This window comes from Mobula hypostoma, chromosome 22 (genome assembly GCF_963921235.1).
Source record: "Mobula hypostoma chromosome 22, sMobHyp1.1, whole genome shotgun sequence".
NCBI lineage: Eukaryota > Metazoa > Chordata > Chondrichthyes > Myliobatiformes > Myliobatidae > Mobula > Mobula hypostoma.
The window spans coordinates 25385586-25398283 of record NC_086118.1 but is presented as its reverse complement, the minus strand read 5'-3'; the positions used below and the strand labels follow the sequence as shown (position 1 = coordinate 25398283).

Below are 12698 nucleotides of genomic sequence, written 5' to 3'. Positions count from 1 at the left end.
CAAAACTTTTGACTGTTTATTCCTTTCCATAGATATTGCCTGACCTGCTGAGTTCCGCCAGCATTTTGTACATATTGCAATGCCATTGAACATTGTTAGATGGAGAACTACACCAAGAGTTGCTCGGTGACATTCCAGCTGGGCTAGGAATGATTAACTAGAATGTGGCAGATGATTAAAGTACTTACTAGATTTCCTTCTCACCAATCTGCTTTATTAACCTATTTATTAACACATGTAACTGTTGTAGTTACAACTGCACAGGCTTTGTGATAACAAAATCCAAGTTTTACATTTAACACGACCACTTCATTGTGTACTCGATCTTTGTATGAGATGAAGTACATCCATAACAGATCCAACAGGTCAAATTGTAATCACCACTGATAACAATCACAACTGTTGTTGGTAAAATCTCTTGATTCAACAAGGTGGTGTCAAAAAGTGAGACAGATCGGCTGGTTGAGTGGTGTCACCATAATCTTGCACTAAATGTCAGTAAAACCAAGGAATTAACTATGGACTTCAGAAAGGTGCAGCCAGAACACACACCAGTCCACATAAAGGGGTCAGCCATAGAAAGGGTGATCAACTTTAATTGCCAGGTTTTAAGATCACTGAGAATGTCTCGTGGGCCCAACACAATGATGCTATCATGAAGAAGGCATGCCAGCAGCTCTTCTTCATTTGATGTTTGAAGAGATTGTACATGACTCCACAGAGGGGTGTATGGGGAGTCAGGGAGGGGTAGCACCTCTGGTGGGGGAACATGTCGCGTCCTTTTCAGGGCGGTTAGTCCACCTTTGGTCCCCACCTGGCACTCAGCTCTCACCTGTGGCTCCCCGTAGTTGTTTGCATGCGACAGTGGCCACACCCCGGGCAACGGCTTCGACAAGCCGGCTAAACCAGGTGAGGATAGCCGACGGGTCTCAAACCCTCGGTGTGATAGGGAGTTGTCTATCCGAGCATGTGAAGACAGACTCCGGCGGATTGAGCGGACGAGACCTATGGAAGGTCCAACGGTCAAGAAGGCAGTCTCTGCAAGCATCGTGGAACGTGTAGAGCAGGACAAGACACAGAAGACGTCCTGGTCATCCACTGTGCCTAGCCCCATCTCCAGCCATCTAGACTCTGTCCTGCCACTGGATCCAGATGGGAATTGGGAAGACAGAGTGAGGCTGACGCTGCGCAACTCTCCCTCACTTAAATCCAAATCACACGCTAGTCTCGACACCATCATAATGGTGTTGAGGTCCTCATCGACGTCAACGGTGGACGAACAACCAACATGACTCCACAGAGTTGTACAAATTTCTATAGATGTACAGTGAAGAGCAACTGTTTGTTATGGAGGCTCCAATGCATAGGATTGCAAGAGGCTACAGAGGATTGTAGACTCAGCGAGCTCCATCTCGGGTACGACCCTCCTAATCATTGATGACATCTTCAAGAAGTAGTGATTTAAGAAAATGGTATTCATCATTGAGGTGGTATACGACCCAGAAGATCATACTAAATGGATTCATGAACAGCTTAATCACTTCCATTGTCATTTAGTAATGCATGCATTAAGAAATGATACAATGTTCCTCCAGAATGATATCACAGAAACACAAGACAGTATGTTTTCATGGCATAAGGCAGTGATTCTGATCAGGTACACTCACTATTTCCCCATCTCTTCTCTTTCCTTCCCCTAGAATCATGTTTCTTTATCTTTACCTCCCATGTTATTTATTTGACTCCCACTTTAAAGAACCAAAAAAAGGATCCAAAAAATATATATACACACACACACACACCCCGCCCCCGATGAAGATGGCAGAGTTTGTCATCAAAACGTTGGTTAAAATCGACACCTGTACCTGGTTGGAAGCCTGAGAAGAGTTTATTCATCCACTTTAAACAGTTTACTTTCTATTAAAATAGCAATGGAGAGGGATAGGAGCAGACAAGTTAGGAAAACATTTAATTGGAGTAAGGGGAAATATGAAGCTATCAGGCAGGAACTTGGAAGTATAAATTGGGAGCAGATGTTCTCAGGGAAATGTATGGCAGAAATGTGGCAAACATTCAGGATATATTTATGTGGCGTTCTGCATAGGTATGTTCCAATGAGACAGAGAAAGGATGGTACTCAAGAAGAAAAGAAAAAGCTTACGAAAGGTTCAAAAAATTAGGTAATGATAGAGATCTAGAAAATTATATGGCTAGCAGGAAGAAGCTTAAGAAAGAAATTAGGAGAGCCAGAAGGGGCCATGAGAAGGCCTTGGTGAGCAGGATTAAGGAGAACCCCAAGGCATTCTACAAGTATGTGAACAGCAAGAAGATAAGACGTGAGAGAAGAGGACCAATCAAGTGTGACAGTGGAAAAGTGTCTATGGACCTGGAGGAGGTAGCGGAGGTACTTAACGAAAACTTTGCTTCAGTATTCACTACGGAAAAGGAGCCTGGCGATTGTAGGGATGACTTACAGCAGAATGAAAAGCTTGAGCATATAGATATTAAGGAAAAGGATGTACTGGAGCTTTTGGAAAGCATGAAGTTGGATAAGTCACCGGGACCAGACAAGATATACCCCAGGCTACCATGGGAGAGGAAATTGCTGAGCCTCTGGCAATGATCTTTGCATCATCAATGGGGACGTGAGAGGTTCTGGAGGATTGGAAGTTGCAGATGTCGTTCCCTTATTCAAGAAAGAGAGTAGAGATAGCCCAGGAAATTACAGACCAGTGAGTCTTACTTCAGTGGTTGGTAAGTTGATGGAGAAGATCTTGAGAGGCAGGATTTATGAACATCTGAAGAGGCATAATACTATTAGAAATAGTCAGCATGGCGTTGTCAAAGGCAGGTCGTGCCTTACGAGCCTGATTGAATTTTTTGAGGATGTGACTAAACACATTGATGAAGGTAGAGTAGTAGATAGTGTGTATGGATTTCAGCAAGGCATTTGATAAGGTACTCCATATAAGGCTTGAGAAAGTAGGGAGGCATAGGATCCAAGGGGACCTTGCTTTCTGGATCCAGAATTGGCTTGCCCACAGAAGGCAAGGAGTGGTTGTAGACGGGTCATATTCTACATGGAGGTCAGTGACCAGTGGTGTGCCTCAGGGATCTGTTCTGGGACCCCTTCTCTTCATGATTTTTATAAATGACCTGGATAAGGAAGTGGAGGATGGGTTAATAAATTTGTTGTTGACACAAAGGTTGGGGGTGTTGTCGACAGAGTGGAGGGCTGTCAGAGGTTACAGTGGGACAGTGATTGGATGCAAAATTGGGCAAGAAGTGGCAGATGGAGTTCAACCCAGATAAGTGTGAGGTGGATCATTTTGGTTAGGTCAAATATGATGATAGAATATAGTATTAATGGTGAGACTCTTGGCAGTCTGGAGGATCAGAGGGATCTTAGGGTCTGACTCCACAGGACACTCAAAGTTGATGTGCTGCTTAACTGTCTGGTTAAGAAGGCATATGGTGCATTAGCCTTCATCAACCGTGGGATTGAGTTCAAGAGCCAAGAGATAATGTTACAGCCATATAGGACCCTGGTCAGACCCCATTTGGAGTACAATGCTCAGTTCTAGTCACCTCACTACAGGAAGAATGTGGAAACCATAGAAAGGGTGTAGAGGAGATTTACAAGGATGTTGCCTGGATTGGGGAGCATGACTTATGAGAATAGGTTGAGTGAACTCGGCCTTTTCTCCTTGGAGCAATGGAGGATGAGAGGTGACCTGATAGAGGTGTATAAGATTACAAGAGGCATTGATCATGTGGATAGTCAGAGGCTTCTTCCCCAGGGCTGAAATGGCTAACACGAGAGGGTACAGTTTTAAGGTGCTTGGAAATAGGTACAGAGGAGATGTCAAGGGCAAGTTTTTTTTTTAAAAACGCAGGGAGTGGTGAGTGCGTGGAATGGGCTGCTGACGATGGTGGTGGAGACGGATATGAATCGGGTCTTTTAAGAGACTCCTGTATAGGTACACGGAGCTTAGAAAAATAGAGGGCTATGGGTAACCCGAGGTAATTTCTGAAGTAAGTACACATTCGGCACAGCATTGTGGGCCGAAGGGCCTATACTGTGCTGTAAGTTTTCTGTTTCCATCTAGGTTTCCAAAAACAGAACATCTGCATGATTTCTTATCAATTTTAAAACAACTTTAAAAAAAATGGCAATATACAATATTGTGCAAGAGTCTTAGGCATCCTGATTTTTTATATAAAATTTCCAAATAAATTTCCAAAAACTCATTTTCAAAAAAATTAATGTTTAACAAATTATTGTACTTTATTAAAGTAAAATATTAATAATAGACCACTTTTCAAATAAAACTTGATTCTTTGTTTAATTATGCTCGAGGCTATATACCTACAAACATAACAAACAGGATACTAATGATCAATGACATAATGAGTCTTTGTGAACTAAACTCATTAACTGAAACAGAAATGCATGTAGAAGAAATCAAAATGGGTGAAGGACAACCAAACTAAAAGGTGAGGGTATGGCAGATCTAACAGTTTAAACTTCAAATCATTAACTCTTACACCATGGCATGAGTGTGCATAACAACGAACACAACAAGGTGGTCTTCCTTAATTAGCAAGGTCTCTCTCAAGCAGAAACTTTGTGCTAGATGGGAGTTTCAAGATTTACTGACTGAGATATTCTAAAGAAGCACAAAGAAATGGGCAAGGTAGAAGACTAGAAATGCAGTGGTCATCCACGAAAACTGAGTGCAGCTGAAGAGAAATACAGTTGGCCCTCCTTATCTGCGAGTTCTGCATGCGCGAATTCAACCAACCGCGAAACGAGAAAACCTGGAAGTGCTCTTCCAGCACTTGTTGTTCGAACACGTACACTTTTTTTCTTGTCATTATTTCCTAAACAATGCAGTATAACAACTATTTTACATAGCATTTACATTGTATTAGGTATTATAAGTAATCTAGAGATGATTTAAAGTATACGGGAGGATGTGCGTAGGTTATCGTGGATCGGGATCGAAAAAAAACGTAAGTTCTCTTACTAAGTAAGTCGGAACAGGTACATCCGGTATTATTTAGCGTCAGTTAGTCAAACGTTTATCTTAGTATATAGTATATATTTTACCTTCTATGCATATAAAACACTTAAGAAACGATGTTTCAGCGCTGGCTCAGGAACGGAAATTCCCGAGTTCGATCCAGTGACAGACTGCTCCCGAGCGCGCTCTCCATCTGTGTCGGCTTGATGTGGAAGATCATAAACCCAAAACCCAATAATTAAACCACTGCGTTGCCTAGTAATAATTGTAGCTTTCATCGGGGCAGGGCTTTTCTCACTTTATCCTTTAAAATTGTTCCGATTGTTGACCAACTGTAGCCTAATGCTTTTCCAATGACCGACGGCGTTTCACCTCTTTCCACACACTATTATTTCCACTTTATTTTAAATCGCGATCATGATTATTTTCGTGAACAGAAACACTGTGGATTCAGAGCTCCGCCGCTGGGTCCTAATGTCCACCGCATTGAGACAGGGTAAATAAGGTCCACCGCATTTATACAGACTGAATAAGAGACTTGAGCATCCGCGTTTTTTGGTATTCATGAGGGGTCCTGGAACCAATCCCTCGCGGATAAGGAGGGCCGACTGTATATAAAACTAAACTGTTTTCTAAGTTGGAAGATGTCCAGCACTGCTATCAACTCTGAACTCACAGAAACCACTGGAACCCAAGTATCGTCTGAAGATGTCTTGTCAGAAGTGGTCTTCATGGAAAAGTCAAACTCTTCAGTGAAATGAAAAACAAGGAGTTCTGCAACAGATGGTACAGCCTCTACAGAGCTCTGACCTCAACATCATTGAGGCTTCTGTCTCTCCAGGTAATCCCAAACAGCAAGTGAGATAGCCAAAATCTGCAGAAGAACTGTGGCAAGTTCTCCAAGATGTTTGAAACAATTTAACTAGCCGATTTTATAAGAAAGTGTACTCAAGAGAATTGATGCAGTTTTAAAGGCAATGTATGGTCACACCAAATATTAATAATTATTTAAATAATTTTTTTTTACTGTTTACTGCTCTCTGTAGTAATTTTTTGTTATTTAGAAGCCTTTCATTTCATTATATTTGAAAACATCTTCACTTTACAAATTTTCTAACACGTGCCTAAGACATTTGCAAGGTACGGTATGCTCCACTGTTACTTATTCCTCAAACTAAAATAATAAGAGGGTTAGAAACAAGTGTCTTATGGAAAGTGCATTCTGAAATGTATGCAAACATAGAATCTGTTGTTTATGAGCTTCAGAAATTTCAAAACCTGTACATAACCGAATTAATATATTTACTTACAGGCTTCAATTCTTGGGGGAGTTTTTTTCCATGGAAATACAGGAATAATTAGAAGGAAAGTCAGGTGATAAGGCAATCTGGTATTTGGGCAGTGATGAAATCTTTCCATATCTGGCAAGTGCATACACATCACTAGATCATCTGTGTTAGTGTCAAGGGGAATCTATGATAATTCTTCCTTTTTATTGGACCATCGCCTCACCAAGCAATGTACATAGCATAATGTTCAAAGCAGAACAGTTCTCTTCTTGACTTTCATTAAACGGCACTATTTCAACATTGTCTGCTCTGGTATCCTTGTTTATCTCACAACTTATTGGTGTACCTCATTTTCATCCATATATTAAGTGTTTATTAGTTTACCTAAATTTGTTATCTCTGCCTGCTCTGTTGCTATCCATCAGGCAACATTTTTAATTCCCAACTGCAATAAATCCAATAATGCATCAGTGATCTGCTCAGTTCTTAATGCAATTATAACCATAAGTAATTTGAAAAATAGCATAATTCATTGAAGTCAATTTTTATTTCAATATGTATAAAATTAATTTGATAGTCAAAATTTTAATAGGTTAAAACTTCTAAAGTATAATACATTATAATTATTCAAACCTGGACATTTAATTGATGTTAGATTAAAACTACAGCATAAATTCAAAAATTAAATATTTTCACTATGAATCAAAATGAACACATAACAGTTTTAATTAGTTCTTTCCATGACATCTTGGCTCCAGAAACAATTCCAATTTGTCCTTCAGAATCATTATGTCTATTCAATGAGTTGTTGTGATTAGGAATGCCCAAAATAGTGAAACAGACTTATTAACTGCACTAAAGAAATGAACATACTTACATGGCTAAGGAACAAATAAACTGGCAGGGATTAACCAGTGAAAAAGAAGCATAAATATATGGCAACACAGGAGATTCTGCAGATGCTGGAGAAACTCAACAAATTAGCCATCATTCTTGATAGATGCTACCTGACTTGCTGAGTTCTTCCAGCATTTTGTGTGTGATACAAAGGACCAAATGATTTCAAAATTCTGATTGGACTTCATTGAATTGATACCACGGGGTTAATTCTAACCGCTGGCATATCCAGAAATGTGTGGCGGGAAATAAGAATATATAGCTGATCACATAGGATAGAAATGAGGGAAAATTTGCTCCCTCAACAGGTTGTCAATATTTGGAATTTAGTGCTTCAATTGATACTTAACCATTAAGAATTTTCAAGACAATGACCATTTTAAAAACAAAACAAAGGAATAAAAGCATTTGGAATGTGTGGAAAGGTAGTATTGAGATTGTAGATCAGTATAATCTTAGTGAAGCAGACTGAATACCACTGCCTACAATGTACTCATATTGTTAGGTTCATGTGAATTTTCTCAAGAGTTCAACCGAAATAATACTGAAAACAGTCTACTGAAGATCACAGGGGAGAATACAAAAATGTATATTTGAATGACCATGCTTTACTGAAAGAATTTATATTATTTCCTGAGTAATTTTTTTTACCTAGCCTATTAACAAACTGTAAAAAATTTAATTCAAATTCAGTTGCGTTTACAGCCTATTAAAAATTATTCTCCAACAGACTATAGTCCAAGCTTTATGTTCAATGTTAACAACTATACTACATTGCAAGTTTCATTCATCTATATTTTGCAGCTGTGATAGATATTATTTCACACTGCAGGAGGGTAATTAATGTTGAGCTATTCTCACCAATCTCAATAAAACATTACTCAAGGGTGCATATGGTGAAATGCAATTTAATTGCTGCAAGAGAGAATAGCCATTGCAGTCAATAATCTGAAGAATAATTGAAAAGACAGCCTTCACAGTTGTCAATGGTGTTTAACAGCAAAGTAGCGAAAGTTCAAAGCCTGAACAAAACTGTCCCTGTTGCCAGCTGTAAGTTTGATGAGAGTTCTGAGAGCAGATAAACAGTTTTAAAAACTGAACACTTTTTCATGTATTAAACACAAAACACTAAAGCAGTAACTTGAGTCCTTTTAACTCCAAATCTTAAATGGTATCATAAAAAAGATGGAGTATGGAAGGAAGGTATACAATTACACGAACTTTGCATCTTTTAACTGGACACATCATGAATCTGTGCAGAAGAGACTGTAGGTGTCCACTGACTATATCAAGAATAGAGGAATGTGTATTTTTACACAACTATCAATAACTTGAAAAAATGGCCATTTATATCCTTAAATGCAGAGCATTTTGCTCCCCCCCCCCACAGTTAACTCCATAAACCATTTTAAAGATTGCTTCCAGTTTAAGATACATGATCAGGTATGCTTTGAATTGTCTTTGTTTTATATACAAAACATCTAAACAACTATAGCAAACATCTTAGAGTGAAGTCCTTTTTTACCACATTTATGTTTATGAAACCATGCTGGCTACAGTTTCCATACCAACAATAAATGAGTTGACACAGGAAGTTGCGTACGGCATTCATTATACTTATTCCAATCATTTACTTTCCAATATTTATCAGAATTCTTATAAAACAAAGACAATTCAAAGCATACCTGATGACTACTTTCCTTTTTTTGAAAAATTAAACTAAATGTTCATTTTACTTCATTTGCATGGTATGTGTACAACTGTATCATATACAAAAGGCCAAATTACGTTGACTTGATTCTTTGCTAAGGTTTATCACCATTGGAACATGTCAAGTAGATGTTACGGGCTTCAAAGGACAAAAGGTAAATCAGAATACAGCAAACTCAAGTGACATGACACAAAAGTATGAACATTGAAAGCACTGTGTATTTTATTCTTTGTTAAATTACCAAATATCATAATTCTAAAATTAGTAACTTCCATCACTTCTCATATTTCCTTAAAACTGTTAAAAGACCATAGAGTGGTTCCCTAGTGAGATAAAATGGAATCTTGACCTCACAACTTACCTCATTATGACCCTTACTTTTATTTATTTAGCGATACAGCAGACTAAGCTCTCGAGTCATGCTGCCCCACCTACTCCCAACAAATCTGATGAATCCTAAACTGATCACAGCTCAACCTACAATGACCAATTAACCTAGCCAGTACATCGTTTAACTGTGGGAGGAAACAGTAGTGTGTTGGTTAGCACAATGCTTTACAGTGCAGGTGACATGGGGTTCAATTCCTGCTGCTGCCTGCAAGGAGTCTGTACATTCTCCCCGCGACCGCATGGGTTTCCTCCGGGTGCTCCTGTTTCCTCCCACAAACCAAAGCCTACTGGTTGGTAGGTTAAATGGTCATTGTAAATTGTTCCATGACTAGGACTAGGCTAGGATTAAATTGGAGGATTGCTGGGTGGTATGGCTCGAAGTGCTGGAAGTGCCTATTTCACAATCAATAAATAGATAACGAGACCGAAACATCTGGGGAAAACCCATGTATACCACTGGGAGGACATACAGACTCCACTGGGAGGACATACAGACTCCTTACAGATGGCACTGGAATTGAATGCCGAACTGCAGAAATCTCATTGTTGTAATAGTTTCACACTAATCACTACACTATCTTGCACCTTTTTGTCTATCGGCATTGCACTCTCAGTTAGTATAACACTTTATTGGTTCATCGTGTACTACCTTAATGCACTGTGTAATAAATTGATCTGTAGGAACAGCATACAAGTGGTTCACTGTACATCAGTACCTGACAATAATAAATCAATTACATTTCATTATCACTACTGTATTTGAATCATTGATAAAACTAAAAATAATGTAACAGCAACAGAATTATCTAACAATGCAAGTTCATCAACAAAAAGCTATTGGTACAAGCATCTAGCAAATAAATTAATTGACTGGAAAAACAGGCAATATGAAGTGCTGTACAAGAATGTTGATGATGGTCACTTCTCTCTTTTGCCATTCAGCAACAAATAGTGTATTTGTCATGTAATTTTGAAAAATAAAAACATTTTGAATATGATTGCTGGCTAGTCTCCCGATAAAAAAAAATCACAGAACTGACTGCACAATATTTTCCAGTAAATATTATAATCACCTGTTTAAATCTGATATTGCATTGGAATACATCATGCATAAGAATGGAGGAATAGGCAGTGATCAGTTTTAACATTAATATCAAGCAAGAAAGTTGAAGTATGTCTGTGCAACTTCAAAATATCAACATTATGGATGGCATCCTGGTCAAACTAAAACTCAGACTGTACTGTGTGATTCTTCAAATTACTTCTAAAAATAAAATAAAATAAGCCCGCTTTTGTTTATTAGTGAATACAAAGCAAATACTTTGGGAACTAATTTAGAAATTAGGGTACAATCTGCTGCTGTGTTCTTCCTGTAAAGTGAACAGCACACCTATTTAAAAGAGCTGTTCAAAGCCTCCAAGCCATTGGAGGCTCCCTTTACTAAAATCAGTCTTATTCTCAAACCACACAGATCATAACATACAGGAGCAGAATGAGGCTATTTGGCCAATCAAGTCTGCTCTACCCGTGCCCCTTCGTGCCCTAATCAATCAAGAATCTATCAACGTCTGCCTTAAATATATCCAATGACAAGGGTAAAATACCCAATGACATGGTCGCCACAGTCACCCAGGGCAAAGAATTCCATAGATTCACCACTCTCTGGCTCAAGAAATTCTTCTTCATCTCCGTTCTAAAAGGATGCTCTTCTATTCTGAGGCTGTGTCTTCTGGTCTTGGACTCACCCACCACAGGAAACATCCTCTCCACATCCATTCTATCGAGGCTATTCAAGAGTTTCAAAACTATATCCAAGGAACAAGGTTCAGGATTCTATAGAAATCACCTAAAACATACGTGCACCTTCATCCGTCATTATTACTGTGGCAAATTGATAATTGTATACAATTATATTGAACCATAGGCCAATATACAATTAACTACTTACAGAATCCGGATGCATCTTTCTGGGAGTATCCTGTACACCGAAATGCTCTATGTCACCAATAAACTAAAGCTAACGTGACACACATCTGCTGTTTTACCACGATTTCCAATTAAAATACATGAACAGAAGTTCTAATAGGCAACTTCAATTTTGCGGTAAAACCGGTATGACTTTCCGCACTCTACAATCAGATCAAAAGCTCCAAGGTCGGAGAAAGAGGAGAGACTGACTGCAAACGAGGAGCTTGGTCAGAAATGATCAATGTTTACACTTTCATTGCAAACAGTATATGCCGTCCAGTCGGAAGGTATACAACACAGTGGGGGCTCTAATTCTGACCAGCTCGGGACTTGGAAGCGACAACAGCCCAAGTACGGCGAGTCCCCAACGACAAAACAACCACCTTCATTGACAGGCGAAGCAGCCAATTGGCTCCGAGCCGGCAAGCCTCAGCCAATCGGCAATCTCGAGAAGCGAGGGGCCCTAGCTGAAGGGGGCGTACCTCAGGTCTGAGTCGGTTTTCTTTTACCCCCACGCCCCTCACACACAATAACCTCCCCCTCGCCGGGTGCCCGACTTTACCAGACGGCGGACAGCCCTCAGGGAGATCGGGCCCGTCAACACCGGGTGTTAGGGAAGCGGCGAGCCGGCGTCCGCTCTCCCACCCCCCAGGATAAAAAGGACGTGGCAACTCCAGCTGTCACCGGTAACGGGGAGCCGCGACAGTCCCGGCTGCCAACGCTGAAACGCGAGATTCTGCCCCGCCAATTCCTACCTGCACATCTCCGGTACGAAATCCGCCGCGTCTCGTCCCTACCGACGTCAGCACCTCACCCACGCCATCACCAGCTCTCTCGCCCCAGCTCGGCGCTAGTTTCCTGTCCGCGCATCACTTCCGCTCCAGCTTCATTGTGCGGGAGACGGCGCAGGCGCGCCTCCGCGAGCCCTGTCTCTGTCGCGCGCGTCACCAGCCGCCCATCATCAATTTACGTCATAATGGCTGTATCCTGGCGTGCTTCCACAGACGAGCTCGGTTTCCTTCCAGTCATTTGTCAGCAGCTATTTCTGTGGATGACATCAGTTCCAAAATAAGTCTTTATCTTCCCTATATTTTGTTCCGACTTAGTCACCGATGGGAATGCACCGACATATGATTTTGTGGCGGTACTGTTTCCTGAACCTCGGTACTTTTCTGCTGCTCATGCTTCACTTGCAAGTTACAGCACTTGTGACTGTCGGGCGCTAAAGATAAACAAACCAAATTTCTCTAAGGGGGCATACTGTATAGCAAACTGATTATGTTACCAAAACTAGAATCCAGACTCCTGGATCTCATCTGGGTACACAGTTTTGAATCTATGATGCTGACTAGGGAATGTGTATATTATTTAAATAACATTTGAGTGATCTTGATTAAGCATTCTTATTCATAATTC

General features: G+C 40.2%; 1 protein-coding gene across 3 annotated transcripts in view; it reads right to left on the bottom strand.

The window, feature by feature from the left end:
- Positions 1-12165, bottom strand: part of LOC134360224 (nuclear distribution protein nudE-like 1) — a 53589-nt gene extending 41424 nt beyond the window's left edge. For all 3 annotated transcript variants that reach the window (XM_063074302.1, XM_063074300.1, XM_063074301.1), the window contains exon 1: positions 12038-12165. The gene's annotated coding sequence lies outside the window, so the exon portion shown is untranslated. The remainder of the gene's footprint in view (positions 1-12037) is intronic.
- Between the last annotated feature and the right edge of the window lie 533 nt (positions 12166-12698).